An 8016-nucleotide genomic window follows, 5' to 3' on the forward strand; every position below is an offset into this window, starting at 1 on the left:
TAGTTGGTGAAATGTACTGCAAACAGTTGGCGTGGTCCGCCAAAGTTATACAGCAGGGGTCAGCAACCTATGGCATGCGTGCCAAAGACGGCAGCGTGCCATTAAAAATCTTGCCTGGCCCGGCCTGCTCTTCTCTGCCCCCCGCCCACCGCTCTCTCCTTGCAGGGCTGGCAAACTTCCCCCCGCCTCTTCCCTCAGCGCGCTGGGTTCCTGCCCCTCCTCCTCTCCCTCCCTGCCGCCGATCAGCTGACGACCCTTGTTACGGAGGGGAGAGGGAAAAGTGGAGCCGCAGCGCACTCTCTGCTCCAGGGACCTTGGGGAAGGGGGTGGAATCGGCATATCCCCTCCAGCCCCCTGCCATGAGCCGCTCAGGGCAGGGGGCTGGGAGCACCCCCACACACCCCAGCCCTCTGCCCTGACCCCTGAACCCCTCCAGAACCCCAGCCCTGACTCCGGCACCCCCCACACATCCCCAGCCCCCCCAGCTCCCTGCCCTGACTCCTGCACCCACCACATATACCCAGCCCCCCGACACCCCATGATCCGACGCTTGCACCCCCCACATCCCCACCCCCACCCTGAGCACCAAACGGGAGCTCCTGCACACACACCCCACACAAATATTCCCACCTGCAGCCCTCGCACCAAATGGGAGCTGCCCAGGTAAGCGCTCCTTCCCCAACCCTGAGCCCCCTCCCTCATTCTAGCTCCTGGCCAGACCCTGCACCCCAACCCTCAGCCTGCTCCTTCACCCCCAGCCCTGTTCTCAGCACACTCCCACCCTCATCTCAGTGCAGAGAGAGAGGAAGAGAATGGCTAGCACCAGGGAGAAGGTAGGTACCTACTCTATGTGGACAGGACCGGGACCCCAGACCGGCAGCGGGCTGAGCAGGGCCAGCAGCTGGGATCCTGGTTGGCAGGAGCCCGTGGAGGGAACCCCAGACTGGCAGCGGGCTGAGCGGCAGCAGGCTGAGCTGCTCAGCCCACTGCCGGTCTGGAGTCCCGGCTGCCGGCCCCGCTCAGCCCACTGCTGGTCTGGGGTTCTGGCGGCCGGCCCCTTGCCAGCCGGGGTCCCGGCCACAGGCCCTGCTCAGCCTGCTGCCGGCCTAGGTGAATGGAACCCCAAGCCAGCAGCGGGCTAAGCGGGCCGGCGGCGTAAGATCAGCATTTTAATTTAATTTTAAATGAAGCTTCTTAAACATTTTGAAAACCTTGTTTACATACGACAACAGTTTAGTTATATAATATAGAGACTTATGGAGAGAGACCTTCTAAAAAAACGTTAAAATGTATTATTGGCACGTGAAACCTTAAATTAAAGTGAATAAATGAAGACTCGGCCCACCACTTCTAAAGGTTGCTGACCCCTGTTATACAGCATGTATCTGAGGTGGCATGGTCTTGCTAGTGGAACATAGAACTGCAAATCAGGGGAGCAAGTTTCTATACCCAGGTGTAACACTAACTCAGTGTATCTTTGGACTCGTCACTTGATTTCTCAGTGTTATCTGTAAAAAGTTTCACAGAAATGTTGTGGGGTTTAATCAGTTTGCTGAATTAATCAAAGGCTTAATTAATGCTCATAAAGTTCTTCGAAGTCCTCTGATGGAAGATGCTCTGTAAACAATACATTCTTAGTGATAATGTAGTGCTATTCGTCCATAGATCTTAAAGTGCTTTACAAAGGAGGGTATAATTATCCCAGTTTCACAGATGGGAAAACGGAGGTAGAGATAATATAACTATTAATTAATATTTATTATTGTTGTTATTATATTATTATTATTTATTAGTCATTGTTATTTATAAGAATAAACTGTCAGTTGTAGGCTTCTTGTTCATCAGGACTGGCTCTAGGCACCAGCAAAGCAAGCACATGCTTGGGGAGGCACAATTCCAGGGGCCGCATTCCGGCCATCCCTTTCTTTTTTCTTTTTTTTTTTTGCTTGGGCAGTTGCGCTCTCGGCGCTTTGGGCGGCAAATTTTTTGCTTGGGGTGGCAAAAAACCTAGAGCTGGCTCTGTTGTTTATACAGTTTTAGCTAGGATAATTAAAGCACTCACTCTGTTCAGAGTGGGTTTCATGGATGTTGTCGAGAGAGGTGGATCAAAACACAATACTAAGATTTAACCAAGTGCCATCAGATTTTGGGGAAGATTTAATTCTGATCCAAAGTTTTTGCTCAGGCCTAGCTATAACTGTATATCAATATATTTGTGCAACACAGGTACAAGGGAGGCCTGACCCAAGGTGAAAGTTGGCCTGGTCACCATGAAGATGGACAAAGAGGGAAGCATGTAAGCAATCCCTGGCCAACTGCTGCACTTCCATGGCATTCCAGTTGGGACAGAAGTGATTGCAAAGAGCCTGTGGGGTAGAGAGAACAGCTGCATTCAAAACAAAGCTCATGGCTGACTCCAGAGCAGACCAATCACCAGGGGAGAGGCTACTGGCAAAGAGGTCTCCTGATTGGAGGGTCCCAGACTGGCCCAAATCTACTCTACATTGAGCTATTTAAACCACTGTAAGGCCTTTCTACATTGCTCCCACTCTCTGAGGTGCTCTGTTGTTTAGGAGTGATGGCTTTAAATTCAAAATGCAGAGGACTGACATTGGAGACAGCAGTAAAGATAGGATGTAAATTTCACCTCTGGCGGAAATTCTGTTCCTGATGTCAAAATGTTAATTGCTGTGTAGTCTGTTATGAGATACTTTTTCCAGGGCAGCTGGTTTATTCGCAGTTAGTAAACAACCATTGTTTTTTGGCACTGATTTGAAATTCTACTTTGATATTGTCATCTAAGATTTTAAGGCCCCATGGGCCAAACTCTCTTTTTGACCCAAATCCTGAGCTCAGAACACAGCCTGAACATCTGCACTATAGGCTGAAGAGTTCACTTGGGGCTGAGAGGGGGAAGAAGGCAGCTTCCCTCTGGGCTGTAGAGTGGCACAACAGCTGCTTTTCAATGGCGATTCTATTTCAGGGCTTGAGTAACCACTTGTGTTGCTTGTGGTCCTCTGAGCGGCAGAATGGTCCGTGGATTGGTGTGGAGATGGCTCTACCAGCTCCAGATACCCCAGATCTTTCATGTGCAGTAACATGGAGGGACCACCCCGACACAGGGATTTTGTGGCAGGCAGGGTCCCCATCCCCTGCTGTGCTATGCAGTGGCACTGCGCTCATTCTACTGCTAGAGGGCAGTGGTCTGCAGTGGTGGGAAAGGCAAGTTTTGGCCCTTTGTGCATACAACCAGTTTTTGATCTATTGGTCACTCTTCCTTTTGCCATTTTGTCACTGGAACCTGGTTAAAGGTGCCCCTTCCTCATTGCCAGCAAACAGGGGAATAACTGCCTGCTCAGGGCTTAAACCAGTGCTCACTGAAGTCAGTGGAAAGGTTCCTATTAACATTAATGGATGCTGGATCAAATCTTCAGCTCCTGAGGCCTTGTCTTTACTCAGAAATAAAAGGTGTTTTCTCAACTGAGTTAACTAACTCAAGATAAAATCCTAGTGCAGACAAGGCAGTTTGTAGGTTTCACATGACTTAACAGACTGAATTAAAGACTGTGGGAGTGTGACAGGTTGCCTGGCTCTTTATGACAAGCTGGGCTCAATCTTGCCTGTGACCTAGCTAAGTGTGATGGAGATTTGGTTATAATGACTGACCCCAACTGTGGCTTTTCAGACAGATGACTACTTAAACAGAGCTGTGAACATGCTCTTGCGGGAGAAGAGGAGCTATGTCTCTGGAAAGAGTCTAGTGAAGAACTACAGGGAGCAGGTCAGGCTTGAGAACTTGCTGAGAGTGATCCATCTGATTTCCAGGATCCTTAGTCCCCAAACCATACGTGCTCCTCCCACATTTCCTAAATACAAGATGATCCAGGGTTCTCCCCAGGGCTTGAATTGGGCTGGGTAGGCCACCTGGTACTTTTTATTAGGCTGCCATTTTGTGAATGCCAGTTTTCTCAGAGTAACAGGTTGAGGTAAAGATCTGGGGAAGCCTAGGGTTTATCTTGATGTGCTAACTTGTGTTGGCACTGCCTTACCTTCACTAGAATTTTACCTCACCTTAGTTACCATATGTTAACTAATATGAAGTAAGAACACACCTTTTTGCCTGATGAAAACAAGGCCAGGATTTCATCCTATGCTTCTCTATGCTTGGAAGACATAGCCTTAGAGGTGTGACCTCTTCCATTCACCTCAATGAGGCTTTAAGTCAAATATCCATTCATTATAATTTCCCTGTGAATATTGTTAGCTGCTTCATTGCTGACCAAAGCAAGGAGGAGTCTGTAGACTCTATATGAGAAACCTTCCATTTTGGTGCCCAGGAGGAATGGAGTCCCATCAAGGGGGTGCTGAGCCCCGCAGAATCCACCTCACCAAAGAGGAGCCAGCAGAGCATGAGCAATCAGTCTGAACATTTGTGAAATCTCTGTGAGGAGCAACTCACTTGGATAGCTCAAGCAGGTGGAAATTGGCCTGTGGACAGAGTTTGGGACAGTACCACTATCTCACAAACACTACCCAACTGGAGCCCAGGTTCTCCTGTTCTTCATTACATTAATTGCCAAGTCTCCAGTGACTTTTGTAACAGTTACTGCTCTTTTTTCCGCTTGTCAAAATCCCTGCTCTAGCTACACAATCTTGGTAGCACTGTGCATGCAGGTTTTTGGCTAATCTGCTCAACAAAAAAAATTTGCCCACTGTGTAGAGTCAAAATGCACCCCCATCCTGGGGCGTGGCTTTCTTTAGAAAGAAAACAATAAGATAACAAAGCACCCCTCCACCCTTCTCCCCAGATTTGATGGCTCTTAGGGTTTCTCCCTCAAAACTGCTCAGGTTAAATCCTAGATCTTCCCTTTCTAAAGAACCAGGCTTACTGGATGTGGAAGGTAAGAAACCATGTGCTTCAGTGGGTAAAAAGAACCCACTCACTCTTTTCCTGCAGCATCAACACCTGCTAATATGGTGGGGACTGGGGTACATCAGGCTTGTTGCAGAGCCTTACTATGACTGTGTCATATTTAATCACTGCACCTTTTGCTGACTTCTCTGTACCTTTCTCCTTGCCATTTGCAAAAGTCCTAAGGCCTCCTGTATCAGAACCAATGTCCATTGATCACCAAAGATGACAAGGAAAGGGAACAGTTTGAGTAACTAATGACAACAATCCCCACCCTAACCCCCTTTCTTTATCAGTTGCCTGCATAGTAACCACACTTATACAAATACTGAGGACATAAATATTCAGGTAACAAATGTATAATCCTTGACCTTTCAAGCCCTTTACAACTACCAGATATCCAATGTCAATGGCCTAACTCTTGTTATATCCCTCCAGTAGGCCTTCACTAACAATGCCATTTTTCCTATCAAGTTAGAAGATCATGGAGCCTGCAACAGAAACAAACATTACAGATACCTTCACAAACATATCTGCAAACCCTTCCCTCTCACACGCCTAAGAAGTTGCTGGCGTGAGGGTTCCATTTTACAATTTAAAAAAACCTTTGGCTGTTACAACAGCCTCCCAAATATGATCATCCTTTCAGAATTGGCTGTGTCCTTCTCAGCCGCCACCACCACTTACCATCTTGCATCTCCGAGAAGATTTTAAAAGTATCAGCTTTTCCTTACCTGTTCTCCACCTCTGATCTCCTATGTTGATATTTTTCCATCCTCCAATTTGTAATGAAGATTTAGGCATCTCTTATTTTAAAGAAAAAAATCTTGGATCCTTCAGCCAAGACTTATTGCAAAAAGAATCATACTAATATTTTCCGTTTCTTTGTAAACTTATTTTTCCCAAAAGGAACTCAGTTGTATCAATAAGATCCTAGCAACCTCAGATCTGTCATTTTAATTATGCCATAAAAACCATTAAATCTAGGAACTATTAACTAATGGGAGTTACAGCTGTAAATTCCTCATACACTGGAGGAAGCCATGCGTAATTCTCATTCTCCACTATTAACTGTCTGCATCACTACATATTTCTAAATTCACCCTGCTTTCTTCAGGCACATTGATGGCGCTTTCTACAGAGAACTGGAACAGCATCATCCTCTACAATAAAAATACTTTGCTTTTACAATAGATGGGCCAGGTGTGCCTGGAGCAGTTGGGAAAGGAGATTGCAATGCTGGTTCTGATCCATTTTTACAAGCTTATGCTCCTCAGTAGGTCAAGCATTGGTCTGCTCCCTAGTGTAAATTAGCTGAGGACCATAACAATTGTTATCTATAGTACAGTAGCACAGAGAGGCCCTAGGTCAGAACAGGGGCCCATTATGCAAAGTATTGTACAAACATATAGTGAGAAACAGTCCCTGCGCTGAAGACCTTACTGTCTAAAGAGATTAGGCAGACAAAGGGTGGGCAAAGGGAAGTATTATCCCAGTTTTTACAAATGGGAAACTGAAGCACAAAGATTAAATGCTGATCCAAAGCCCCTTGAAGTCAATGATCTCAAGGGTCTTTCAATCACCCCCTAATTTTATTAAGATGATGTTTTAAAAAAGTGAATGGTACAGAGTTGAAGCATAGAAGTTTCTTGTTATCAGGAAATAACATACAGATTATCAAGAGGTGTGAAGTTTGGTTTAGGATCGGATGGCATAAGAAATACATAATCTGCAATATCCCCGATTGGGGGTAAAAGGTTGACGAGTCAAAGTACAGACACTGAGATATGAGGGTATGTTGTTCATATAATGGCTATGTTCAGATGTGAAGTATAATGAGTGGATATGATGATGAGGATGGATTGACCCTCATTTGGTGAGATTTAACGTTCAGTGAGTTTATGGTTCCAGTTCATATGGTCCAATGGACAAAGTCTCTCGGTCCCTTTCTCATAGTTGATGCACGATGTCACTCCAGCTCACACCTCCTGGTACTGTCGGTGGTCAGTGATGTGTTCAATGTAGATGTCCCTGGATCATCGGATGATGTCTGAGACCATGAAGTGCCATATGAGCCGTGCGTAGTGTCGACCAATCCCGCAGGCCCACAACACACGCCATTGTAAACCCCGGTCTGTGGGACCCAGGCTTGCAGACTTGATGTTTAGAAGCCTATGCTTGAGCAGTCACCCTGCCGTGTCAATCTGGGCTTACAGTTGCTGGACCTGGGTCTCACAGCTATGCTATCATGTCCACACTGCACGACAAAGACCTTCTGACTTGAATCTGCAGCTTAAGATGCATCCACACTGCAAAATGACAGGGCTTGGACTAGGACTTGGCCTCTGACTCACCCCTATAGCAGGTCCTGAGTGCTTACTGACCCAAGACAGACTGATTTCTGTGGGGGTTGAAGTGGGGCTTGGGCTAGAACCTAAGCCAGGGCCCAGGCTTAGTGCCCAATGTAGAGATATCTTAAAGTGACATGCCAGAAGTCACACACACAGTCTGTGGAAGAGCTGGAAACTGAGCCTGACCACCGGGCTATTAAGTATAAGGGGGACACTACTTCCGCATTTTGGGGGGGAGGTTGTTTTTTTTTTGTGAAACTGGCTCTTCATTTCCTTTGCTTTTATTAAAAATAACCCAAATGCAATGTTTTGTTTAACTCAAAATGAAATTGTTACGATTTTTTTGATTTGCCAAAAATTTTGAAAAATTCCAGTTTTTGTTCTAGTTGAACCACTTTTTTTTTTTTAAACTGCCCAGGAATTGAAAAAATCAGTTATTCACAAGCTTTCTACTCCTGGTCTCCCATAGTACATACCAACTTTTTATGTGATTAGACCTCTAATATTATCCAAATTAGATGCAGATTTTGGGCTCCTGGAAAATTTCCAACACAGTCTGTATTTAGGTTAAAAACGGAGAGTCCCTGCGCTAAAGGCTCAAGTAATAGCTAGTTATACAAATGTATAAATATTATTCATGTTGATCTTTTTGACTTAACTTGACTGCATTTTGATACCTTCTTTGATTCTCTTCACCCCTACATTTCTGACCTGTTTTTCCTAGGAAGCCTTTTTCAAAGTATAAAAATAAAG

The 8016-nt window shown here is 45.8% G+C and overlaps 1 long non-coding RNA gene across 1 annotated transcript; it reads left to right on the forward strand.

Moving 5' to 3' along the window:
* The first annotated feature begins 207 nt into the window (after nucleotides 1-207).
* Nucleotides 208-5756, forward strand: LOC140911750 (uncharacterized). Its single transcript, XR_012159117.1, has 2 exons — nucleotides 208-833; nucleotides 2227-5756. It is a non-coding gene; the product is annotated as an uncharacterized lncRNA (long non-coding RNA).
* Nucleotides 5757-8016: the final 2260 nt, after the last annotated feature.

Source organism: Lepidochelys kempii, chromosome 5, assembly GCF_965140265.1.
Source record: "Lepidochelys kempii isolate rLepKem1 chromosome 5, rLepKem1.hap2, whole genome shotgun sequence".
NCBI lineage: Eukaryota > Metazoa > Chordata > Testudines > Cheloniidae > Lepidochelys > Lepidochelys kempii.